This window comes from Mustela nivalis (genome assembly GCF_964662115.1).
Source record: "Mustela nivalis genome assembly, chromosome: 20".
In the NCBI taxonomy this organism is placed as follows: Eukaryota; Metazoa; Chordata; class Mammalia; order Carnivora; family Mustelidae; genus Mustela; species Mustela nivalis.
In genome coordinates this window covers 41,115,696-41,143,052 of record NC_139039.1, presented here as the reverse complement: position 1 = coordinate 41,143,052, position 27,357 = coordinate 41,115,696, and the positions used below count along the sequence as shown (strand labels likewise).

General features: G+C 53.4%; 1 long non-coding RNA gene across 1 annotated transcript; it reads right to left on the bottom strand.

Moving 5' to 3' along the window:
* On the bottom strand, positions 1 to 27,128 carry LOC309855222. The gene is made up of 4 exons (XR_014306678.1): positions 22,321 to 27,128; positions 16,549 to 16,690; positions 6,415 to 16,220; positions 1 to 6,035 (listed from the first exon to the last, which is right to left on the bottom strand). It is a non-coding gene; the product is annotated as an uncharacterized lncRNA (long non-coding RNA).
* Positions 27,129 to 27,357: the final 229 nt, after the last annotated feature.

Genomic DNA, 27,357 nt, shown 5'->3' with positions numbered 1-27,357 from the left:
GGTGAAAATCATCTTTGATTCAGCATAATGCTGACACGGCAACATCTTCACAAACAGAACAAGGAGAGTTCAGAAACTGACCCAGAGGAATGGGAGATGTCACCAGGCAGGGGCAGATACGCTTCTGTAGTCAGTGGTGCTGGGAAATCACTGCCCGGGAGAAAACAGAACCAGCAATGACATTAGAACATTCACGTGACAGTGAAGTCAGATGAGTCAAGTCTAAAATGTTAAAAACGAAATGACAGTGATCCTAGTAAGATCCTAGTAAGGATCTTTGTAGGTGGGGAAATGAGACTCCCACACCACAATCCCTGAGCTTGGGAAAGAAATCGAACAGCGTCTGAAGTCCACAGGGACAAGCCACCGTCCCCACGGCAGGAGTGTCTGCCGTGCAGAGAGACGGTCCGCGCTGCCCAGACGAGCAGGACTCTGTTACGCTGAAACATGTGAGGAGCTTCTGCAGATCATCGAGAGAACGGCAGGAGCCTGGACAGGAAAACTGGTGAGTACTCTGGATGGCATCTCTGTAGGCAGAGCGATGACGTCCCAAACACAGAGACGTCCGGGTCGTCACCGGACGACCTGTGAATCTGTGAATGCGCCACCTGGGGCCGCCGCGTGGACTTCGCGGATGAGTCTGTCATCGACACGGACACGGTCCCGGATCCGCTGCTGGATTCAGGGCGAGTGTGAGTCCAGAACGCAAGCTCCGAGCACAGGAACAGAGTGAGAGGTGTGAGGCCACCGGCCCAGGGTCCCCGCGCCTCCTGATGCTGGGAAGACAAGGCAACAAGTTTTCCCCAGAGCGTCCGGAGGGTCCCTCCTGCCCTGTCTGGGGCTACAGCAGAATAAGAGTCCCTAGGACTCGGCAGCCTCGGGGAACAAAGCAGCGAGAGGAGGGACATGGCAGAACCTCTTCCTCAAGTCACGCTGCACCGTCCTGCCCGACAGTGGGAGCGGGGGGGGGGCTCAAGGGACACCTGGAGGAGGTGCGTGAGAGGAGGCGGCTGCAGACGCTGCAGGGCGGGTGGCGGGAGGCCTGGAGGGAACCTTGGTGTCCCCCGCGGGAGGGGACCAGCGTCCCCAGCATCGTGAGCCGCTGTTGGGAGCAGCCTCCCAGACGCTCATGCGGCACCGGACAGACGTTTCCAACAGAAGCAGAAGAAAGACCACAGAAGAGTCAGGAGCTCAGCGCCGTCCGCGCGGCCAGCAGGCAGACAGCAAACACGGCGTGGCCACTCCGAGCAATCACGGAGCGCGGCCCCCGTTCCAGATGCCGGGGCCTCCGCAGGGAACGAAACCCACCCAACACCTCACAAAGTTCTCGTCCCGCGTGTGCAGCTCCGGGGGGCCCAGTGAGGCCAGGGACAGTGGAGGGCAGCCCGGGGGACAGGCCAGTGCAGAGGGACGGACCTCCAGGGACCTTCTGTGGCGCTGACGGTGCGAGCGCGCCTCTGCTCCTGCGAGCGGGCGAACGGGCAGAACACGGAAGCACACACCGCGGGCATGCAGGGCCCGAAGCGGAGTCGGGAACAGCAGCCCCGTGTCGAGGACAGAGCTCCTGTCCCGAAAGTCTGTCCTCTGGCTGGGCTGGCAGGCGTACGGCCGGCTTCTGACCGTGCGTGAGCCAGGACCCCACAGGCCCATCAGGCCACACCGACACTTACTTCAAGGCACAGCCACACTCCTCCCCTCAGACGCAAGAGAAAACCCCGAATTCCTCCAGAGCTGCGGTGGAGCCGCGTGCTCCAGGCACAGCCCGGCGACGGGGCCCAGATGCATGCATGGACACAACCACCCCTGGGGAGCCTGTGCGTCCACACCCACCTGGGTGAGGAACATTCGCTCACCTGTGGTGGGTCCCAGACACGGCTGCCCGGTGCTGTGAGGCTCAGGTCACTTCCCTTCAGAGAGAACAGCCAAGTGCGTCAGGTGCACGGATGCAGCCAGGGGACTCGGGGGACACGGGTGACAAGTCCGTCTTTGAACAGAACCAGGCACAGACGAAAGCATGACCAAGGCACTCACGTGGGAGATGGAAAGTGAATCCCATGGTCAGCAGCTGTGGGCCTTAAATCACGTGTGCGGCGGCCGCACTGTGTCCTGGACTGACCCGACTCCCCTGCGTCTCGGCTCCTAGATGCTTCCCCTTGACTCCCACTGGGCAGGAAGAATTTTCTTTCTTTTTCAAACTTTTTTGGGAATCAAAAAGTCATAGATTCCTTTCCTGGTTTAATCTGTGGTTTATCATTAAAATGATAGATTATGTTTCAAAACGTAGAGGGACATTTAACTTTGGGACGGATGAGTTGTCTTTTCCCATTCATGGTGGCAGAACAGAGCTGTCTGTCTTCTGTTCTCCAGGCCGACCCGGTGAGCAAGAGCTCCGAACTGCGGCCTCTCCTGCATTTCAACTAGAAGAAGCTCTGGGATCTCCCTGGAGGTGTTCTCGCGTCCCTTCATGGTGGGTACAACGGACCACATCTAAGAATCTGGCTCGCGTGTCAGCCACACCCAGTGTCCTTGTCTGTTCCGGCTGCCGTAACAAATACCATGGATCAGGGGCTTGTGAACAACAGAATTCTCACAGCTCTGGAGGCTGGGCCTCCGAGATCAGATGCCGGCGTGGGTGGGACATGTGCTGCTGGGGCAGAGGTCCCATTGTGCTGCTGGGCAGAGAGGAGACAGGCTCACTGGTGTCCGTCTCACCAGGACACAGATTGCAGCCCTGCACACTCGGGACCTCAGAGCATCCCAAAGGCCCCTCCCAATACCATCATGCTGGGTGTCGGGATTTAACATGTGAATTTTGGAGGAATACATACAGTCCATAACAAAATTCTAGATAAAAAAATACTAGCGAAATGGACTCCAAGAGATACGTAAGAAACAAAAAGAGAAATTATTGAGAAAGATACCGTCCCTCAACACACTTATTCTCAAGAGCAAGAGGCCCAGACTCTCCCACTGCGGCCTCGTGACTAATTTTAGACAGCAGATAATTCCCATGATTGCAAAACATTTCTAAAACATTGCAAACCAGGGAAACCTCCAGATATTTTCTACAAAATGAATACAACATTCATGACCAAAAGAAAACTGCAGGTTATCACCTATAAATGTCAAAATAAAAATGTAAATAAAATCAGAAACAAACCCAGTAACACATTTAAAATAATGCAGTGATCAAGAATGCAAGGATGGGGCGCCTGGGTGGCTCAGTGGGTTAAGCCTCTGCCCTCGGCTCAGGTCATGATCTCAGGATCCTGGGATCGAGCCCCGCATCAGGCTCTCTGCTCAGCGGGGAGCCTGCTTCCTCCTCTCTCTCTCTGCCTGCCTCTCTGCCTGCTTGTGATCTCTGTCAAATACATAAAATCTTAAAAAAAAAAAAGAATGCAAGGACAGTTCTATCAATATAATCACATCTATTATAGATTATCTACAATAGAATACAAGTCATCTATCAACATAATTCATTGTACTAATACTTCCGAGAACTAATTATGTGACCATCGTCACAGCTGCTATAAACACATCTTTAACACATTCTTTAAAAGACACTGGATGAATGAGGTAGATGAGTATTTTTTGCTATTAACCCGCATCTACCATGACACACATTCACACACTGAACAGGAGAGCGCGGCAGGAGCCCAGGGGTGCCGACAGCTCCAAGCCGAGCGCGGGGCCACTGGGGTGAAAGCGGGATCAGGGCGGACGTCGCAGTGCCCGCGAGCCAAAAGCCCGCACGTGCGCCGCTGGCCTGGGCCGAGAGCGCAGGGATGGCCGCACCATCTTCGTCCGGGGAGCGGGCCCACGGGCTTGCCCGCATGGCACCGCGACGCTGGACCCTTCCCTCACCGCAGACGCTAACCCAGCCCAGAGCGAGTCCTAACAAAATGGAGGAGGAAACAGGAGGAAAACCCTGAAACTCTTGGAAGAAAACAGAATAAATATTCAGGATCTCGGGACCTGGCGAAGCGCTCTGATGAGGCCCCAGCACAGGAGCGGCACGCTGACGAGACGAGGACACCGGACAGACCCAGCTGCCTCTTGTGTCGCAGGACGGAAGCGGCGCTCACGGGGCCGGCCACGGAGTCGGGTCTGCCCGCACCGGACAGACGGTGGCCAGCGCTCACAAGACCACAGGCCGCTGCTCCCCACCCGGGCACGCAAGAGCCTGGCACACGGCGACCCCCGTGTACAGGACGCAGCCGGCTCCCCCACGGCTTGGGCAGGCCGGTGGCTGTGGGATGGCAGGAGGCCCGTGCTCTGTGGCTCAAGTGCGTGTGGCCGTGCCCGCTGCGGACAGCAGCTTGATGACCCCTCAGTGAGGGACACAGGACCGCGCGTGGCCCGGCAATCCCACCTCTGGGCGTGCAGCCCATGAGCCGACCACCGGCGCCCCAGCGCACCCCTCCCGCCAGCCCGAGGCCGACCCAGCCCAGACGTCCCTCGGGCGAAGAACAAACGGGCGACGCGCAGCGGACACTGCTCCAACCCAGAGGGGCCCGAGGCCGGACCCACGCCCCGCACAGAGGAGCCCGCACACAGCCAGGAGGCGGACGGGACGCCACACCGTCTGATGCTCTGGAACATGGGAGGACACAGCCACGGGCACAGGGGCCGCGGCGCGATGTGGAGACACTGACCAACGGGCCGGGCCTCCTCGGGGGACAACAGTCCTAGAGCCGGACGGGGCGTCGTCCGCAGTGTTGTGAACGCACCGGCTGCCACGAACGATGAAGTTGACGTGTATTTTACCACAAGAAAACGGCAGTAACAGGATCAGGACAATTTTCGCTTCCTGCTCTAGAAAAGCACAACAGCTGGGAAAGTACGTCCAACACCAGGACCATCCGGAGAGGAGGGCGGGGCCCAAGATCAGGGACGCGCCGAGTCCCGGAGGACTGAGAGTGGCATCCGCGGCCACTGCCCGCTCCCCCGCCCCGCCCTGTCCCCCCGTCCCCACTGCTGCCGGGGAGGCCGGCCCCAGACGGCCGCGCTGCCGGCGTCGGGAAGGCAGGTGGGAAGGTCAGGGTCCCCTTCCTCGGAGAGCACTTCTGGCCCAGAAATGACCACGCCTGCTTCTCCTGGGTCCCCTCTTGTTGCTCTGCTCAGGGGTGGAGATGGCTTTGGTGACGCACGGGACAGAGGACGTCCCCTGGGACCGTCCCCCCGGTGGCGCTCGTGCTCTCTGGCGGCAGGGGGATGACCCGGGTGGTGTCGTCCGGTCTGAGAGCAGAGGGTCCCCCAGCGGGGACAGCAGGGAGGCCAGAGGCCACGGGTGTGAGGACAACTGGGCCTACATTGCTGGCTTCGGGGGTGGGGCCATGGGAGAGGAACACAGGTGGCCTCATGGAGCAGTGGCCCCTGGCAGACAGCTGGGGACGAGACAGGGACTCCAGTCCCAGGCCCACTTGGCACCACACTCCCCGAGAGCTGGGGGGCTGTGAGCCCCAGAACCCGCTGCAGTCGGAGCCCTCGGCCGGCTCCACACAGAGCACGACCGGCCAACAGGTGGTCCCCAGAGGCGCGAGCTGCGGCCAGGCCTGCACACTCTGCTCTGAAGGCTTGATTTATTAGAGTCAGAAAAGGGGCGAGGATTCACGCTCAAGACGTCTCTACAGTCCTCAGGTCCCGCTGGGAACGGGAGTCGGTGCACCGGCTCCCGCACTACGTCTCAGCGGAGCGAGGCGCCCCCGCCCGCCCTGTGCTGTGAACGAGGGAGCCGCGCACGTTTTCCCTGTGCCGCCTCTGCCCTTCGGCCGGGACGGCCCGAGGCACAGGAGCGTTGGAGTGATGGGCGCCCGGGGAACCGTGCAGGGTCACCGTGACCAGCAGCCCATCTGGAGACGGCTGGGGGAACACGAGCTGCTTCGGCCAGGCCAGACCCCTGGACCCAGCGCGCCGGAGCCTCAGGAGCTCCCTGCTTATTCGCGAGCCGCAGGTGTCGTAAGTGAAGAGACGGGTGGCGGATGCTCACCAGGACGACGGCCGCTCACCCAACGGCCATTACGACTCTTCTGACACTGCGAGGAAACTGTCCTCACACGGCACCAGGCACCGGGAAAATGAGCTCTTTCCTACATAGTCCGCCTCTCCTGCTGGCCTCCACAGCGCTGGTGGTGCCCGTGCAGACACGCACGCAGCAGAGCACACCCACACCCCCGTGCACACACCCACACGCACACACCACACGTGCAAGAAGTCAGCAGCGTGCTCACATGCACACGAGAGTGTACTCACACGCGCACACACTCACACACCCGGCACGCCCCGCTGGCAACAGTGCGCACACATGCAGCATGTGTGTACTCGCACACACACACGGACACGCAGGCGTACACACACCCCACATGCACAGATGCACATGTCCACGTGTGCTCACACACCCGTGTGCTCACGTACATGCAGGCCCCAGCACACATGTGCGTGCCCGCGGTCTTCTGCAGGTGTCCCTCTCCCCTTCAGACGGCGTCTTTCCTCGAGCTCGGCCACAGCCCGTCCCATGTCTCCAGGCTCCCTCACCTCTTTGTCCGCACGTCTTGCCTCTGCCGTCGGACGCAGGCACACGACGGGCCAACACGCGGACTCTGGCGAGTTTCCGGTTGCGGCCGCATCAACAGCTACGAGACTAGACTGTCTCTCACGTCTCTTTTGCTTTGATATTTTTGGGGCCGAGTCTGATTTGGGGGAGGAGAGAGCATCCTGTAGAGGGGCAGGATGAAAGCTGGGGTGGCCTGGGTTTGGGAGGGGCACAAACAGGTGGGGGGTATTTTAATGTGGGGACCTCACCAGCTGCTTCCCTTGGAGGGAAAGGACACATTGCCCTGCACCAGGCAGCTCCCCTGGTCTGCAGGTGCAGGGGTGAGGCACCAAGCCCGTCTGCCCATGCCCGGGGGGGGGGCTGCCAGTCACAGTTGAGCTTCACCCACACCCTCAGCCTGTGGAGTTCGGAGCTGTGGCGTTTTGGTTGTCATTTTAGCTACACTTTCCAACAGCAACACAGAGCACACTGGGAGCCAAGCAATGAGGTCAGCTGGCAGAGCCCCTCCTCCTTGGGGGGGGCCTGGAGAACCCAGCCTGCACCTCTACCCCCCAGAGCAAGGTCCCTGGAAGAAACTGCCTGAGCAGAAGGAGCGCCTCCATCACACACGACCCTCCGGAACCCCCGTCCGTGCGGGCACGACTGTGCGCAGCTCGTCCCGTTCCTGTGCAGTGCCGGCGGCAGACATTCCCCGAGGGAGGACCACACTCTGACGACCCCCCGAGGCAGGCGGTCATGCCTTCCCTGGGGTGGCCTGCAGGGAAGTGGGGGAGGGTGGAGAGAAAGAGACAGACACAGACACAGAGGAAGACGGAGACAGACAGGGCTGGGGGGCAGAAGGTGCAGGCAGGCGGGAACGGAGGCGGGGGTCGGTCCTCCGCGCAGAGCGGCACGCGCAGCGGCATGGAGTTAGTGCCACGGTGCCGGGCCCCGGAAGGAGCTCTGCTGCCAGGCTCACCGTCGTGCCCCACAAGCACACCCCCCAATCCAGGCTGCATCACAAGGCACGAGACCAGTGGTCTCTACCGACAAGTGTTCATCGGAGCCCTGCGTATGGGAAGGAGAACCGTCACCCTGACCTCCAGGACACGCATCCCTCTGGGACCAGCATCCCTGGAGAGCAGGGCCCAGCAGGATAGTGAAAATTGGGGAGTTTCAGATGCGGGCTTGGCTGGTGGGGAGCCCTGCGACCTCGAGGGCTCTGGTAGCTCCGGATGGGATGGGCCTGGGGGTGGGCAGCTTCCCGACGCAGGATCTAGGCCCGCCGCAGACACACTCTCGACATTCTCTGGGAAGCTGCAGGCCCTAAGGCAGCTGCCTCCAACTCCCGTGACCACGAAGCAGGCCACGAAACCCATTTTACGTCAGACCCAGAGGAACCACAGCAAAGCAAAGCTTGTGCTTTTAGGTCATCAGTTGTACTTCATTATTTAAGGAATGCGGGCCAGACCCCCGGAGTGACTTCCCGGCCACGAGGGTCTGAGCAGCTGGGCGCTTCGGAGGCACAAGGTGCTGGGTTGGGTGGGCTTCCCTTCAAGGTGTGACCTGGGGCTCTAACAACAGCCCGAGGGGGTGGGAGTGAATGACCTCCGGGCCCTGCACAGGTCACACAATCTCACAGTGACTAGAACCTTATGGAAACTTCTCCCTGAAAAGGGCCAGTCATGCTAAGACTGGGCAGAGCCCAGGGAGCGGCAGCTGCAAACCCAGAACCCACTTGGCCCTTGTCTGTGGGGCCACCGCGGCTCTGGTCTGCGGCAGGGAGCCCGCCGACCCCTGGTGCCTCCTCCAACCGCGAGGCCTTCAGGGTGGCCTGCGGGGAGGAATCCTGAGCTCACCACTCCCAGAGCCCACCGCGGAGGAGGAAGGCCACGTGCCACCGGTCTCCTCTGGTTAAACAGTGACGTGCCAACTGGGCTCCGGGCCTCGCCCCACACACGACTACCTGTGTCCCCTCACTGGACACTCCCAGGGACCCCACGAGGAACGTGGGGCATCACCCTGGTGACATGGAGGGCTAGGGGCAGGGCTGGCCGCCCGCTGTCTCCTCAGGGGGCCACGCAGGCGCTGTCTACCTCCCCGAGCTGCGGGCCATGTCCCGCTGCCCCTGACCGCGATCTCGCCATCCCGACAGACACACAGTCTCACAGCAGCTTCGCGGCCGCGGGGCTGCGCGAAGCCCCCACCGTCTGCTGGACGACACGGGAGCATCGCAGCCCCCCAGTGTGAGTGAGGGAAGGCACGTGTTCGCAGGCACCGCTTGGAGACAGCACCGGGCACGTAAGCAGCAGGGACAACCCCCACCCCCAGGGTACTGTAGATGCTCCCTCCTGCGCTCGGGAATGCCGGCTTCCCCCAGGAACGACGGAGGGAAGTAGCCTCATGGGTGCACAGAGTCGTGATCCTGAGGCCGTCCACTCTTGTGCTTCGCAGGGGACACCAGGGGAGCCGAAATGACATTTGACCTGGCCACTCACCTGCCGCGGGCCTGTCTCCATGTGATGCCGGAGCTGCCGCCGGACGTCCTGCAGGGGTGTCTGCGAGCAGAGGCGCGGGTTGGGGGGTGCAGAGAGCCATCACCCCCCTCGTTCACTGGGAGCGGACGTCGTGTCGCCGCTCCTGTCGTCACAAAGCTTTCTCTGCTTGACAAGCAGCTGCTCTGCCCCTGCTCTGCCCCTGCTCTGCCCCTGCCCACGCACTCGCTGCCCTTTGCAGCCAGGAGGTGGCTCTTTCCTGGAGCCGCGGCTGGAGCCCTGGGGCCAGCGTGGCCCCTCTCCCACGGGGGCACCTTCCCGCACGTTCCTGGCAAGGCTGCCGTGAGCGTGTTGAGGACCTCTGACCCCACAGTTCACCATGACAAACAGGAGCCCACAGAGGACATGCTGTCCTCTCTCCGCGGTCTCTGTGGGAGTGGGAATGGGGCTTCTGTGTTCACGCGGTTTCTGAGGCTGCAGGAAGCTCGGAAGTTTATCTGTTACTAATCATCCTCTGAAAAACGGCATCAGAGTTCACGTTTCCAGGGGTGAGTCCTGAAGCACAGAGGGGTCTTCAGAGCAAAGAAAACACACAGCACCGGGAGGACGCGCATCGGTGCTCCCGCTACGTCCACTCGCTCCCCGGGCAGGCCGAGAGAAGGCTACACGCAGGGGGGTTGGCGACATATCGTCGGGACGAAGCCGTGTCTTTGAGGTACTCGTGAGAAGGAACACGGAGGCTCTGGTGCGCGGCCCACTGAGCGGACACGGCCCCTCGGCCATGAGGGCTCCTCAACGCAGTCCCCGTGTCCCCATGTCCTCTCGGCCCTGACAACGGCTCATCCGCCCTCCCCTCTGCGACGTCCCGCGCCAAGACTGTTGTAGAAATAGCTTCACACGACCTGGAGCCGCTGGGACCAAGGTGACTCACCGTACGGCTCTCCGGAGGGCCTGGGTCGCTGCGAGGGTCACGCTCAAGCCCTTCACCGTGAGCAGTTGCGCGGAGAGCCCGCGTTTGCTCAGCCGTTGGCTCCTTCCGGACGCCTGCGCGCCGCCTGGCACCAGCCCGATGACAGAGGCGGCCGTGACACGCGCGAGCTGGCCCGTGCGAGGACGTGTCTCCGCTTTCCTGGGAGGCGCGCCCGGGAGCGCGGTGCCGGATGCAGGGGCCGCAGGCGGGTTCCCGTGCACCTGCTGCCGGGTGGCCTCCCCGTCACACGCCCGCACGCCCGCGGCCACGGAAGGAGGGCCGGGGACTGTCAGCCTCCGTAGGTTTCTTCTGAGAGGAAGCGGCTCACAGGGAGCGCGATTTCTGTTCTGTCACGACTGACAGGACGAACGTCTCCTGTGCTTGTCTGCCGTCCGCAGACCCTCTGGTGCTCCTTCGTCCTCCGGAGTCTGGAGCGCCCGCCTGTACTCTGGACACCGGGCTTCTGCTGGGTCTCTGACTGGGAGCGTTTTCTCCCACTCTGAAGCTTGTCTTCCCATCTCCTCCTAGCAAGATCTTTCAATGAGCAAAAGTTGAAAAATTTTGATGAAGTCCAATTTGGAAATCATTTCTTTGTGCTTTCAGTGTCAAATAGAAAGACTTTGCTTAACTCTAGACCCCAAAGTTTCTCCTATAGTCTTCCCAACACTTTTATAGTTCTGTGTTTTGCACTGAAGTCAGGATCCATTCGGAGTCCATTCGCATGCGGTGACACTGAGGTTCAGGCGCTGTCTCACGCTGGGCAGCCGAGGTCCAGTTTTTGCAGACACGCCGCTAGTCGCTCCACACGATTCGTGGGAAAGGCCATCCTCTCCTTACTGAACTGCTTCTGTGCCTTTATCAAACATGGATCGGGCCCATTCTCGCGGGTTTACTTCTGGGTCCTCTGCTCTGATCCACTGCCATGGGCCACCCCTCAGCAAGGACCGTGTGTTCGTGATGACTGTGGTCAGAACTTGGCTGGGGTTTCCTCCCACTTCATTCTTTGAAAGATTACTTTAGCTATCCTATTTCCTTGCCTTTCCTCATACGTTGTAGAATCTTGTCTACACCTCCAAAACCCTGTTGTGATTCTGACAGGAATTTTGTTCATCCAGTACATCAACTGGGGACAAGTGACAACTTTACCAGGTTGTTGTATTTCATTAATAACTGTCTCTCTACTCGGTTTGATTTTTTTTTTTAAATATTTTGTTGTTGTTGTATGGTTTTTAGCACACAAGCCTCATAGACAATGTTACATTTACACATATTTCTTTTTTAATGATTATAAATAGTATCTTGCTTTTAATTTTGGTACCGATGTGTTCATTGCTATCAAACAGAAATATGATTGATTTTGAATATTTATCTTGGAATGAAACTTACTTGGTCATTTGTGTGTGATTCTCTCCGAATATCACGGTCTTCTATTTGCTAAAATTGTGTTAGGAATCTTTTCCTGATGGGGCGCCTGGGTGGCTCAGTGGGTTAAGCCGCTGCCTTCGGCTCAGGTCATGATCTCAGGGTCCTGGGATCGAGCCCCACATCGGGCTCTCTGCTCAGCAAGGAGCCTGCTTCCTCCTCTCTCTCTGCCTGCTTCTCTACCTCCTTGTCATCTCTCTCTGTCAAATAAATAAATTTAAAAAAAATTTAAAAAAAATCTTTTCCTGATAAATGAATTCAGTAAAGTTGCAGGTTACGAAATCAATGCACAGAAATCTGTTGCATTCTTATACACTAATAACGAAGCAGCAGAAAGAGGAATTAAGAAAACAATCCCATTTATAATTTCACCAAATATAGTGACATACTCAGGAATAAACCTAACCAAAGATGTGAAAGATCTCTAATCTAAATAGGATAAAACACAGATGAAGGATTAAAAATGACACAAAGAAATTGAAAGACGTTCTATGCTCACGGATGGGAAGAACAAATATTGTTAAATCTCTGTAATACCCAGAGCAATCTACACTTTCAATGAAATCCCTAATAAAATACCAATGGCATATTTTACAGAGCTGGAACAAACAATCCTAAAATGTGAATGGAACCAGAAAAGACCTCGAATAGCCAAAGGAATATTGAAAAAGAAAGCAAAGTTGGTGACATCACAATTCTGGACTTCAAGCTCTATTACAAAGCTGTCATCATCAAGACAGCATGGTACTGGCACAAAAACAGACACATAGATCAATGGAACAGAATAGAGAGCCCAGAAATAGACCCTCAACTCTATGGTCAACTAATCTTGGACAAAGCAGGAAAGAATGTCCAATGGAAAAAAGACAGTCTCTTCAACAAATGGTGTTGGGAACACAGGACAGCCACATGCAGAAGAATGAAACTGGACCATTTCCTTACACCACACACGAAAATAGACTCAAAATGGATGAAGGACCTCAATGTGAGACAGAATCTATCAAAATCCTTGAGGAGAACACAGGCAGCAACCTCTTCTACCTCAGCCGCAGTGGCTTCTTCCTAGACGTGTCTCCGGAGACAAGGGAAATAAAAGCAACGAAGAATCCTGGGACGTCACCAGGACAAACAGCTTCTGCACAGCAAAGCGAGCACAAGTACAAAGCAACTTATGAAATGAGCAAAGGTACTTGTAAATGACATTACAGATAACGTGTTACCATCCGAAATATATAAAGAAGTTATAAAACTCAACACCCCCAAAGTAAACCAATTTAAAGCAGGCAGAAGACATGAGTAGACTTGTTTCTAAGTAAGACATACAAATGGCCAGCAGACGCATGAAAAGAGGCTCAGCATCACTCACATCAGGGAAATGCAACCCCAAACTGCAGTGAGATGCCACCTCACACCCACCAGAACAGCTAAAATTAACACAGAAAGCAGCCGGGGTTGGTGATGCAGAGAGAAGGGCTCCTCTTGCGGTTGTTGGTGGGGACGCGAGCTGGTGCAGCCGCCAAGGAAACAGCATGGAGGCTCCCAATGATGTAGTAATCACACTGCGTGTTTACCCCCAAGATACGAAAACCCTAATTGAAAAGGATACATACATCCCTATGTTTCTAGCAGCAATGTCCACAACAGCCACACTATGGGGACCACCAGGGTCATCGGCCGAGGAATGGATAAGAAAATGTGGTGGATGGAATATGACTGAGCTGCAAGAGAGGACGCAGCGACCTGGGTGAAGCCAGAGACTGTCGAGTTACGTGAAATCAGTGAGTCCGAGAAAACAAATACCATATGGTTTCGCTTCCATGTGGAATTCGAGAAACAAAACAAACAAGCAAAGGAAAGAAGACAGAGACGCAAACCAAGAAACAGACCCGTAACTGCCGAGAGCAACCACTGGTCAGGAGGAGGGAGCGGGCAGGGCTGGGGGAGCAGGTGCTGGCGATGGAGGCGGACAGCTGTTCCGAGGAGCATGGCTGGTGTGTGCAAGTGGGAGTCACTGTACTGCACACCGGAAACAATATTACACTGTGCGTTAACTACTTGGAATTTAAATGAACTAAGGCAAGAAATAAGAATTGTTCATCTCTATCCATGAAGCCTGTTGGTCTGTGGTTTGTTTCTATGCACGCTGGTCTGGTGTTTGCACCAGGGTAACACCATCTTCAAAGATGAATTCGGAAGTATTCCCTCTTCTGTTCGAAATACGGGGGGCTGGTGTTAATGCTTCCATAAACACTGGGTAGAATTCTCCAGTGAAACCATCTGAACCTGGAGAGGGAGAGTTTTTAAATTACGAATTCAATCGCCTTCGAGGTTTGTAGTTTCCAGGGCTCCTCCAACTGTCTCTGTCATATTGGCTGCACCACAGTGTTCTGCTTCTAGAAGGATCAGTCCATTCCCCTAAGCTGTCAAGTGTCCACAGTTGCCCACGAAGTTCTCTGGCTGTCCCTGGACGTCAGCACGGTCTGTAGTGAACCCTCTGCCCCATCCAGATATCCATCGCTTGTTTCTTGGTTTCTCTCAGTTTGGTCAAGGCTCATCGACTGCGTCACCTGCAGGAGGTGCTGCGCCGCACACCAAGCACTTGCAGGGTCTCCCCCATCCTCTGCTGGGGTGGGTGGGGCTGCGGCCACGGTCCTCTCTGTCTGTCTGGGCTCCCCCTCCCTGCGGCTCTGGCCGGGAGAGTCACTTTCTTGGGGGCTCCGCTGAGCGTTCTTGGTGTGTCCAGGCTTCCGGCTTCCTCAGCTCCAAGTCCCTGCTTCGGGTGTCTTCCTCCCACCCATCGTCCGGAGTCTGCTTGCTTCCTTTACACGCTGTACGCTTTAGTTACACTCGTGGCGGAAACAGGGAAAAAGTCACTCCCTTCGTGGGAGTCCTCGTCTGTCACTTCTAAGGGAGGAGATCAGATCGGCTCCTCTTTCAGGGAAGGGACCCTCGCAGGTATGTCGTCAAGGACATTACCTTTCAGAAAGGTAAATATTTTATTTTTGGCTTCTGTGCCAAAGATAATCTTTATCTCCGATAGAACCCTTTCCAGGAAGCAGCTTTACAAACATTCTCCTCCATGTTCCATAAGGTTTGCTTAAACCCGTGAGACCACCGTGTGCTCAGAGCAGCGAAGACAGAACCTCACACTTACCCAGCAGTGACGGTGGCCACGGCAGATCCGAGACCAGATTTCAGCTATTTCTTGACGTTCTTTTGCTGTGCCCAGCATGCTATTTCACTCTTAACAGATGCGCGATGGGTGTTGCTGGACTGCGTTCACCAGCAGGGCTTTCTCACTCTGTCACTGGATGGATGCCCGCACGCCTGCGCCCCTGCGCCCCTGCACCCCTGCACCGGGCTGGCAGCTGCAGTGTCGTTCCCTCTTCACAGAGAGCGCGCTGAAGCTCTGTGTCCAATATCAGAACAGCACGTCGGGGTTGGTTAGGGCCAAGCCAATCTGCTTTGATCCTAGATTACCATTTTACCTCTGGTTCTAGTTGTGACTCTTAATATCTAGTAAGTACAAAGAGAGTTTAACTTCTTAAAATTGAGTATGGTCGGCTAGATGCAGAAACCGTAAGACTGACAGAGGACGTGGCATGTTCCGGCTGAAAGGAAACTTAGACTTCACATGACAAGAACATGCTCAAATTTTGTTCGACCTGTGCCCCTTACAGGCCGCAGGGCACCCAGAATCCCATTCCTGCCTGAAACACTCCTCTTTTATCTCTTTCCTAGGTTGGTTTCTCTGTGTAATTAAATTTCATTTAAACATAGGGTCATATGGCCAAAAATGGTTTGAAAACCAGTGAGCTAATGCAATCTCATTTCACTTGAGGCTCCAAAAGGATATGTCATTTACCCAAGGTCACAGATCCAGGGTTTGGGTGGAGCCAGGACTAGTCCGGGAAGCAGCTGGTCTTGGAATCCAGACCTCCGGCCTCTCCTCAGCGGTTGTTTCCTTATACTGGTGACCCGGGTGATTCAGCCTTTTGCATTGTGCATGCATTCTCCCCCGAATCTGCCGTCACCTACTGCTCCTAACAGTTTGTCCTGAAAGTTGATCAAACTTGATTGCTGTGAAGCCCTGTTTGCTACCCAAAGTCATTCTGAACTTCAGCCATTCTGAGGACAAGGGCTCCCTCCCACAAAAGAATGATCATCCAACAAGCATGGGGCAGCACCCTCTGCCCACAGCCACGCTTCTGGAGAGAGGTGACTGACTGGGGAAAACCGAAGGTCATAATTAACCCCCAAGCAAAAAAACAAAAACCCTCTGACCTCACTCAAAACAGTTAACAAAAAATCACAGAGCTCTTTCAAAACAGGACCATAAGCAAATACATGAGGACTCCTGTATGCGCAAGAGAGAATCGGTGAGACCGCCGGGGAGAGGCCGGAGGCGATGAAGCGGCCTTCATTCGCATCCCCTGAACACCTGCGCCAGTCCAGAGTCCCAGGGAGTCAGAGCACGTCCTCATCACGGATTTCAGCAGGGAGCTTGGTCTACAGAGCGCGGTCTACAAGCCGTGGAGTGCTTGCTCAGGTCCTTTCTTAAGCTACGCCGTTACCCATATACCTTCTACTGCCCTGAACTAGCTGCCCTGAACTAGCTGGAGATACACGGGACTGTTGCAACCTTTGTTCTCATTTTAGTGTCCGCTCCTGAAGCGGTGGGTCTTGGGGTTCTGTGGAGTAACAGAAAACATCTGTGCCTGGCTTCTCCGGGCCAGTAACAGTTTCCAACATTCTTCTCCACTGTCCCCCAAGAACAGTTACACTGGTGAGACTGGGTATCCTATTCAAAAAGAACAAAATGAACTACTTTTATTGTTTTTTAATGACTAAAAAATCATATTCTCATTGCACAAAAATAAAATTCATACAGCATAAAGAAGAAAAAGCAATCCATAGCCTACCCCTCTGAGGCAGGCATAATGAACATTCAGTGTCTCCTTCTCAATGTTTCAGCATATAATATGGATCAGTCCATGTATGCAGTGCTTTGGTATATTTCATTTAGAAATTTAATAGACTTTATATTTTAGAGCAGCTTTAGGTTTTCAGAAAAATTGTCAGAAAGTTCCCACATAGAGAAAAAAAAAAAAAAGAAAGTTCCCACATACCTCCTTTTCCCATTTCAGTTTCCTAATTATCTGCATACACATTTTATCAGGGTGAAAATTCATTAAGTGGATGAACCAACATTAACACATCATTACTGACCAAAGTACAGGATTCCCACTCGGTGTTGTGCGTTCTGTGGGTCTGGGCAGGTGTATAAGGACATACATTCATCATTATAATATCACACAGAGTAGTTTCACTGCCCTAAAAGTCCTCTGTGCTCCACCGACTTATCCCCCTCCCCTAACTCCTGGCAAACCACGGTTTCCACAGTTTGGCCTTTTCCGGAAACAACGTATCATCGACATCGTACAGGCTCAGCGTTTCAGACTGGCTTCTTCCACGCAGTGCTAACATGCGGCACGCCTCCATGGCACCTGTCGTTTTAGAGCTAAATATTCCATCGCATGGACGGACCACTTACTGATCCGTTCACCCACCAAAGGACAACCTGATTCCTCCCAAGTCTTGGCAATTCTGAATAAAGCTGCTCTTAACACTCATGGGCAGATTTTGTGTGGACACAGGTTTCCACTCTTTTGAGTAAATATCCAGAAACAGAAGTGCTGCATCATATGGTAAGAGCGTGCTTAGTTTGCTAAGAAACTGTTGAGCTGTTTTCCAAAGTCTGCGCCATTCTGCATTCCCAGCAGCAGCAAATGAGAGCTCCCGTTGCTCCACATCCTCACCAACTTCAGCATTTCCAGTGTTTTTGTCTTTCCACCGTTTAACTGGTGCACAGTGGGGGCTCATTTTTTCAATTTGCGATTTTGTAGTGACCCATGATGTCGACAGGCTTATCTGCTCCCTGTATAGCTTCTTTGGTGAGGCTTCTGTTCAGATCTTTTGTCCGTTTTTAATTGTTTGATTTCTTATGGCTGAATTTTAAAAGTTACTTGTATATTTTGGATACAAGTCCTTTATCAGATGTGTGTTTTGCAAAGATTTTCTCCCAGTCTCTAGCTTGTCTGTTCATTCTTTTAATACTTTCACACAGCAGGAGATTTTAGTTTCAGTGAACATGTCAATTTTTCTTTCATGGACCATGCTTTTACTTTTACTTTTTTTTTTTTTTAAATTTTCAGCATAACGGTATTCATTGTTTTTGCACCACACCCAGTGCTCCATGCAATCCGTGCCCTCTCTAATACCCACGACCTGGTAGCCCGACCTCCCACCCCCACCCGCCCCTTCAAACCCCTTAGATTGTATTTCAGAGTCCATAGTCTCTCATGGTTCCCCTCCACTTCCAATTTCCCCCAACTCCCTTCTCCTCTCCATCTCCCCATGTCCTCCGTGCTATTTGTCATGCTTTTACTTTCATATCTAAAAAATGACCACCAGGGGCGCCTGGGTGGCTCAGTGGGTTAAGCCTCTGCCTTCCGTTCAGGTCATGATCTCAAGGTCCTGGGATCAAGTCCCGCATCGGGCTCTCTGCTCAGCAGGAAGCTGCTTCCTCCTCTCTCTCTGCCTGCCTCTCTGCCTGCTTGTGATCTCTGTCTGTCAAATAAATAAAATCTTCAAAAGAAAAATGATCACCAAAACTAAGCTCAGCTGGGTGTTCTCCTATGTTCTCTTCTGGGAGTTTTACGGCTTTATATTTTACATTTAGGTCTCTGATCCATTTTGAGTTAATTTCTGTAAAGGATATAAGGTCTGTGTTCAGATTAATTTGTTTCCATGTGGACGTCCACCTCTTCCAGCACCATTTGTTGACATGACCACCCCTTCTCCGCTGGCTTGCATTTGCTTCTTTGTCAAAGATCAGCGGCCCGTATTGGCTCAGGTCTGTCTCTGGACTCTTATTGTGTTCCATTAATACATTTGTCTCCTGTTTTGTCAGTGCCACGCGGTCTTGACTACTCTAGTGTTCCAGTAAGTCTTGAAGGCTGGCAGTGTCATTGTTTCATTATGTTTCTCTCCTTCAATATTATGTTGGCTATTCTGGGCCCTTTACCTATCTATATAAACTTCAAAATTAGTTCATTGATATACACAAAATAACAGAATTTTTTAAAAAAAATTTTACTTATTTGACACAGAGAGACAGTAAGAGAGGGAACACAAGCAGCAGGAGAGGGAGAAGCAGGCTCTCCGCTGAGCAGGGAGCCCATTACAGGGCTCAGTCCCAGGACCCTGGGATCATGACGCAAGCCAAAGGTAGATGCCTAATGACTGAGCCACCCAGGCGCCCCAGGTAACAGCATTTTGCCTGGGACTGCACGGACTCTACAGATCACGTCGTGAGGAACTGACGTCTTGGCCGTACGAGTCCTTCCAACCATGCACATGCTTCTCTCTCCGCTTATAGTTCTTTGATTTCATCAGAATTTTATAGTTTTCCTCCCACAGATCTTGTGTATGTTTCATTAAGTTTATACCTAAGTATGTAACTGTGGGGGTGAAAATAAAAATGAATGGCACCATGTTTTTACTCTCAAATTCCACTTGTTCATTGCCGGTCTATAAGAAAGCGACGGACTTCTGGGTATCAACTTTGCATCCTGCAGCTTTGCTATCATCACTCATTAGTTCCAGGAGTTTTGGGTTTTTTGAATTGATTCTTTGGGATTTTCTGCGCAGACGATCCCCATCGTCCTTCCTCTGTCCGGGCAATCCCCACGCTGGGAGTGCAGGGGTGGGAGCCGAGCTCCTCAGACAGAAGCCAGCGTCCCCGAGCAAGGTCTGTGCCCTGACTTCCATGCGGCTGAGCCGTGCTGGGAGCCGAGTCAGCAGCGGAGTGGAGCAGAGGGCAGGGAGAGCAGTGACCCTGCTGGTGTGGCAGCGGACACGGCAGCCACCTCTGGGGACGGTGTGCAGGGCTCCCGCAGCGTCACGGCTCCCCCGTGCCTCCACTGGCCTTGCTGTGCTGAGCTTGTGGTTCAAGCTCCCACAAGTCCCCCTCCCAGGATCTTGCCACTAAGTCCCTTTCTGGTGTGTATCAGCCAGAAGTGGCTTCTGTTGCTCGTTTTGTCAAAGAGTACACTGGGGAAGCAAATTCTTTTTAAAATCAGTAAAATATTCACCTCATTCACCTTCCTGGGGAAAATCCTGCAGCACAGAGGCCAAGCAGAAGGTGTCTGAAGACTTGTGTGCGAGGCTGATCTTCATCCTTCCCTGAAGACGTGGACACCACACTCTGGGAAGAGCCTCCGGGGAGGGACGTGACGATTTCCGTGGCTGGCAGAGCTGGCGGGAGCCCGGCAGCGATTAGAAGCCCGAAGCTGTCCCTGGCCTGCAGCATCGCTCACACGCAGCGGCTCGTGGGGGCCCTCCTGTCTTCACGGGCTCTTGTGAACATCTGCTGCAAAGCCTTGAGCAGGGCAAAGAGTTCAGCAGAGCGCCCTCACGTTACAGGACACCTGTCAGTGGCTGGGCAGTCGGGGGAGAAGAGGTGTCTTCTGAGTTCTGCCTTTTGAGCTCCTTGGCTGTAGAGCTGCATGGTCTCCAGGCGTGGAAATCACCAGCAGGTGAAAGAGCGTGTACCAAGGAGATAGTCTCATTGAAATTCATTTGTGCTTATTTAGTTTAATTAATGACCTGAGAGGTAGTGGAATGTAATAAGCACGTAGCATCACACCAGCCTACAGATGACAAATTAATAGGTCAGTTCCTTGTCAACAAAACAGAAAGTGATTATCTAATTTATTTAACTTTCTAGTTGACCTGCATTTTTGCAGATCTAGCATCTGTCTGAAAGATGCTTTAAAAACAATATAAAACTTTTCTCCAAAAATTAACCAGCTAGTAAAGTACCATAACATCTCCTTTTTCCACAACAGAAAAAACGCTAAGCATGGCTTTCCCTTCTTAAATAAAGGGTCTCACGGTCAAGTATCTATTCAGCTGCCATGACCGTTCTCCTGCTGGTGGACCCAAGCACATGGCCTGCAGCTCACTGACTTGTAAAAAGAAGTGACTTTCTTTTGTCTTCAAATGGATTGTTAAGAGGAAGTCAGTGGGTTCCTTTGCCTTGGCATGGTCGGCGTCTCAGTGTTCTACACTTTAGTTCTGCCTGTCACCATTCCCATCCTTTTGGGTACCCTAATTTGAAGTCGCTGGAGTTCTCTCTTCTGATTTGGAGAGGTTTCTGTCTGACGCTCTTTGTGACGACTGTGGGCGATACCGACTTCCACAGGAGCAGATGTTTCCGGATCCCCCCATGGTTAATCCCACCAGATGTACAAGGTGCAGAACTCTTCTGCAGCACAAAGACATCTACTCAAAAGACAGGGAAGAAAAGCTTGTGTTTCATCATTGTTTTTTCTCTTTCAACTCAATTTCTTCCATCAGTAGAGGGAAGAGCAAAACCGAGATCAGTGTGGGTCAATTAGAGAATCGGACGGGGTCTTCCTGGTCGATGTCAAGTGCGAGCTCTCTGTTCCAATCAGAAAGGCTCAAAGGCAATTGAGAATAGAATTAACAACACAAAAGTAGCGCAATTTGATGTAGGGCGAGTGCTGAAAGGACAGGGAGCCTGGACGCCAAAGAACACTTGGTCCAACAAAAGTAACAGCCACCCATGGCCCTGTGTCCCGGGACAATGAAAATCGTTGCAAATCTGTCCCATCTTTATTAATGGTCACTCACCCGAGTAAAAAGATTTATTTGTATGTAACTTCCAGTATTTATTTAAAATGAGATGACAGTTGGGGTGCCTGGGGGCTCAGTCGGTTACATGTCTGACTCTTGACTTCAGCTCAGATCATGATCTCAGGGTCGTGAGATCAAGCTCCGGGTTGGGCTCCGAGCTCAGTTCAGATCAGCTTGGGATTCTCTCTCTCTCTCTCTCTGCTTCTGCCTCCCTCTCATTCGTGCTCTCTGTGCCCCTCTCTAAGATAAATAAATCTTTTAAAAAATGAGATGATAGTAAATGGAATCTGTGGTCCACTAATGTGTTTGTGTGCATGCCTGTGTCCACATGTAGAAGGCACAAAATGATACTTGTGTAAAAAATGAATTATGAACCTCACCACACAGATAACATGCATGTGAAGTGGAAAAAATAGTATTTTTAATTAGGTTTAGCCAAATATTGTGCCAAAGGTATTTTTTAAATGCACTGGTCTTCTGGGAGAGAATTTAAGTGTGACTGGTTGAATTTACATATGCAGATACAACCAAGTTTTTAAAAACAAATTAAATATCCATGACACTCAACGGGGGACGTGTGTCACCAGGAAAGACATGTAGGTGACGAACGCCCAAAGCTCACGAACAAGAGAAGACACACGGTATTCGGCTCACGAGATCTCCGAGCGGCTCCGAGGCCTGCCTTTCTCTGCCAGGTTTTTACAAGTGACCGAAGCCTAAAATGGCTTGAAAGTCTGAAAATCCATGAGACCTGATTGTCGGTCATTTACTCGTCTGGCAAACGTCCATCAAGCACTTGAAGACATACAGGCTAGTGGGGGCTGCAGTGGGGCGCGTCCTCGGCGGCAAGGACGAGTCCAGCTCGCTGGGGTGGCCGTGTAGCCCGGACAGCAGGACAGCGCCGGGGGCGGCGGAGCCGTCGTGGAGACCGTCACACGAGTGCCTTTCCGTGCCCAAATCACCTGAAAACCACGGGCCGCTCACCCTCTAAGGCCCGTGGGCGCAGCCTACGTCTCTCGGTCGGGGTGCCTCCCCCCTTCTCCCGTCGCGGCCACGGTGGGGTGCCCTGCCTCCGCCCGAGGGATGCGCGTGCAGAACCACACCACAGACCCTGTGGAAATGCATCTATTCTGAGACTTGGGACCACAACTTTCAGAAATGGAAAGAGGAACACTTACCCCAACACACTTCTTTCCTGAAGCCTCGCCGTCTGCTATGGTTTCCCGTGTCTGCAGACGCTCCGCCTCCTCTCGTCGGGGCTGGGTGATGGTGACACTCGCACGTTTGGTGACGCGGCCCCAGTTCTGCCAAACCCCTTGGCTCTCCTCTGGGTGGGTGTAGGGCTGTGCACGCGGTGACTTGTGAGACGCGTCCGGATACTGTGGTGACGCCATCACCAGCACTGGGATGTGTGTGTGTGTCTCGTGTCCCCTCCCCTAGTCCAGGTTCTTCCGTGGTTCGCTGGGACTAAATGAAAAGCAGGAAGGACTGCTCAGTAACCTTCGTTACGCTTCATCCATCCAACCGTTTACCCAAAACACACTCACTGATGCTCAGCTCTGCGCCCGACAGCACGGACCTCTCCAGTCCAAAGGAAAGATTAATGTCTTTACTTAGATGTCGAGATCGCTCAATCTGAAGAGGGTGTCCTTCAGGATCGGTGGAAGTCAGGATGGAGGAGACGCACCCGGCCATGAAGCAGGTGTCTGTGGGTCACTCGTATGAGAGGCACAGGGACGCGACTGCCAGAAGGACCAGAGCTATGCCTGCAGCCAAGCCACCCTGGGGCACAACAATGGTTGCCTTCAGGGTCTGAAATTTCTGGATCCTTGGAAATCTTAGCTCTCCTTCCTCTTGCAGAGCCAACCACAGCGCTGAGTCTTGGGCTCCCGGCTCCTTTCTAAGAAAGTTACTCATTACGCAAAACAGTCACGGTAACAGGAATACAACGTTCTCGCCTGGGACAGCTGAGGTGCTCTGTGAGTCAGTGTGGCGACTTCCTTGGCCCTTTGTCGTCTTACTGTGTCGGTGTCAGGTCTGCTTCGGACTCCTACAAACACCTGGTGGAGGTAGTTCAGCTATCTTCAGCTTGGATTCCACACTTACGGATCCACAGATAAGTGCGGACCTTCATGAGTGACAGATCATGAGTGTTCTGTAGTTCCTCGAGTACAGATCCTTGACCTCTTTGGTTAGGTTTATTCCCAGGTATCTTATGGTTCTTGGTGCTATAGTAAATGGAATCAATTCTCTAATTTCCCTTTCTGCATTTTCATTGTTAGTGTATAAGAAAGCCACTGATTTCTGTACATTGACTTTGTATCCTGCCACGTTGCTGAATTGCTATATGAGTTCTAGTAGTTTGGGGGTGGAGTCTTTTGGGTTTTCCATATAAAGAATCATGTCATCTGCAAAGAGAGAGAGTTTGACTTTTTCATTACCAATTTGGATACCTTTTATTTCCCTTTGTTGTCTGATTGCTGTTGCTAGGACTTCTAATACTATGTTGAACAAGAGTGGTGAGAGTGGGCATCCTTGTTGTGTTCCTGATCTCAACGGGAAGGACGCAAGCTTTTTCCCATTGAGGATGATATTTGCTGTGGGTCTTTCATAGATACACGAAAAAATGTTCATCATCACTAGCCATCAGGGAGATTAAAATTAAAACCACATTGAGATATCACCTTACACCAAATGGCCAAAATTAACAAATGGCCAAAATTAACAAAACAGGAAACAACATGTGTTGGAGAGGATGTGGAGAAAGGGGAACCCTCTTACACCGTTGGTGGGAATGCAAGTTGGTGCAGCCTCTTTGGAGAACAGTGTGGAGATTCCTCAAGAAATTAAAAATAGAACTTCCCTATGGCCCTGCTATTGCACTCCTGGGTATTTACCCCAAAGATACAGATGTCGTGAAAAGAAGGGCCATCTGTACCCCAATGTTTATAGCAGCAATGGCCACAGTCGCCAAACTATGGAAAGAACCAAGATGCCCTTCAAAGGACGAATGCATAAGGAAGACGTGGTCCATATACACTATGGAGTATTATGCCTCCATCAGAAAGGATGAATACCCAACTTTTGTAGCAACATGGACGGGACTGGAAGAGATTATGCTGAGTGAAATAAGTCAAGCAGAGAGAGTCAAGTATCATATGGTTTCACTTATTTGTGGAGCATAACAAATAGCATGGAGGACAAGGGGAGTTAGAGAGGAGAAGGGAGTTGGGGTAAATTGGAAGGGGAGGTGAACCATGAGAGACTATGGACTCTGAAAAACAACCTGAGGGGTTTGAAGGGGCGTTGGGGTACCAGGTGGTAGGTATTAGAGAGGGCACGGATTGCATGGAGCACTGGGTGTGGTGAAAAAATAATGATACTGTTGTGCTGAAAATAAATAAATTAAAAAAAAATAAATTAAAAAAAAAAAGAAAAAAAAAGAAACATCATCTGAGGGAGTGACGTATGGTCCCAGACAGGTGCATTTCCCATTGGCTCGCTCCATTCCCAACCCTGTCCCCCTGCTGTCCCTGGGGGGCGAGATGCTGCCTGCCGCCCCGACCCCTCTCTTCCTCGAAGGGCCAGCTCCAGCAGCCTCCTGCCCCAGGAGACACGGCGGGGCAGAGCCTCTTCCGCGTGCTCCTAGTGGTAACGTGCTTGCCCGGAACATGGCGGGCCTGGGCCCCGGGACGTGCAGGAAGTGCAGGTGCGAGCCGGCCTCTGGGGACACAAGACTCTCCCACTGGAAAGCCCAGCCCAGAAGCTCAACTTGGGCACCATGGAGCTTGTCTCCCTCACTCCTGACCACCCTCCTGTTGGCGCTGCTGTGACTCTGGTCCCCAGCGAGGAAGCAGAGGCCCGGCGCCTGAGCAGCCTGGCACGCACGCTGAGGCCGCTGCACTGTGACTCTGAGGGACGTCTGTGTCCATGATGGCCGCACAGGGTAGGGTCACACATGTCCTGGGTCAGAATGCCCCACCTCTAGTGATGCCACCATGTCCACCCAGACAAGCCCTAATGCCCACGGCCGAGGCCACAGCACAGGCGGTTACCACGGGGGGCTGCACTCTGTGGTCTTGGTGAAGCCCAGAGTCCACGGGTGCCAGGGCTCTGGCTCACGTGTCCTGACCTTGAACCGACGCCAGGCCACACGTTTGGGTGCCGTCTACCTGCAGGAGGACCAGAAACGCCGTTCTGACGGGTCCCTGCCGAAGACCGAGCGGAAAAGTGCGTGTCCTACCAAGGACTCCTCGTGGACAAGCGGCTTTGAGGTCAGGACGCCCATGTCTCTCAGCCGCAGAAAACACCCCCGTCCTCACGGCAGATACTGCCGCTTCCCCAAACTGTGCAGCCACTGTAGAAGAGACCCTCGACTTGCTTGTGAGACAGGAGCATGGACAGGATTGATCCCAGCATCTTTAACGTGAAGATCACCTTCATGTCAAACACGGAACACGTTAACCTGAAACATTAACTCCCTTTAACAATGAGCTTGGAAGTTGCGTCTTCCTCCCTGTGGTCGCCAACCCCAGCAGCGTCCTTGTGCACCGGCCTCCAGAGTCACAAGGATTCCCCATCAGCCTCCAATATCTACAAGGATTTTAAAACACGTCCACTGGGCTGTCATAAACGCGATATTCATCCGCAACAGTAATGTCCACTATCAACTGTCCGATGCTGTGTTCTGCGAGGCGTCCATGATGGGGGGTATGTCACTTCTCCTCTGCTTTCCAGGGTGAGTGTGTCACCTTTGCTGTGCCTTCAGGGCCACAAAAATGCGGGTGAACCCCATGTCACCCACCCTGGGCCAAATGCAGACGCACGGAGTGGTTTTGTGACTGAGGACAGAAAGGCAGAGGGAGATGCACACAGGCCCCCGTGGGCTCAGGAGGCACCGGCGCACCGTGTGGCTGCGCCCTGTGTTGATCCCACCAGCATGGGGGAGTGACCTCAGCCTATGCGTCCAGGACATACCAGCCTGCAAAGCCACCCTCAGGGAGAGGCCCCGGAGCAAGGTTTTTAGGTTACGGTGGAAGGTGGGGTCCTGAGATACAAATTAGGTTTTCCACTATCTCGGGCTCATCATCAACAGTGTGGCCGAGGACACTGACTCCTCAGCCTCCGGGCCCCAATTCCAGCTGTTCCTCTAGAAAATGCCGTATGGCAAAATCACAGGAGGCCCCTAAACACGGACTTCCTTCTCAGGAGTTACACCAGTCTTCACAGGGTGGCCGGGCCAAATTTCACCTGGGGCACATGGCACCGGTCATGGTCTCTCCCTCCCCGCAACAGCTACCACCACACAGTGCTCCCACCGCCCTCACAGGGAGAGCCAGCTCTGCACAGGTGATAGCTGAAGCCACGCGCACCAGGGTGTCCCCCACCTTGGAGAACGTCTGGCTCCCTCCCCTCCCTCTCCTTTCCTGTTCCCCCCCATGGCTTGTGCCTCCTTGCGGCTCTGTCTCTGAACTGCCAACACCACACAACATGCTTCTGTGTGCTGCTTCCTATGGTCCACACTGCATGGAAGATAAACTATAATTCTTCAGATACGCAGCATGATGGCAAGTCTTATGTGTGAATGTGCTCGGATATTAAATGAAATGCTTTCCTGTGAGTGTGGTTTTTGGGTGAGGGTAACATTTACATCACTAGATTTTGAGTAAGCAGATTGCCCTCCCTAGTGTTGTGGGCCTTGGCCAATCAGTCGAAGGCCCATCTAGCCCAAAAGCCTGTCTTCCTCTGAGCAAAAGATAGTTCTCCAGATGTGGCCTTGAGACTTGGAACACAGGTCTCCTGGGTCTCTGACCTGCCCACCTACTCTGTAGACTTTGCACTTGATGGGCGAACCCTGTGAGCCCCTTCCTTATAAGAATTTTTTTTCATATCTCCCTTTTGGGTCCTGCTTCTCTGGAGAACCCTGATACAAGCAGTCAGGTTGAATACACCACAGTTTTACCTATAAAGCAAAAACCCAGCTCAAGTTACTTCTTTTTTTTTTTTTTTTAAGATTTTTTTTTTTAATTTATTCATTTGACAGAGAGAGATCACAAGTAGGCAGAGAGGCAGGCAGAGAGAGAGAGAGAGGGAAGCAGGCTCCCTGCTGAGCAGAGAGCCCGATGCGGGACTCGATCCCAGGACCCCGAGATCATGACCCGAGCCGAAGGCAGCGGCTCAACCCACTGAGCCACCCAGGCGCCCTCAAGTTACTT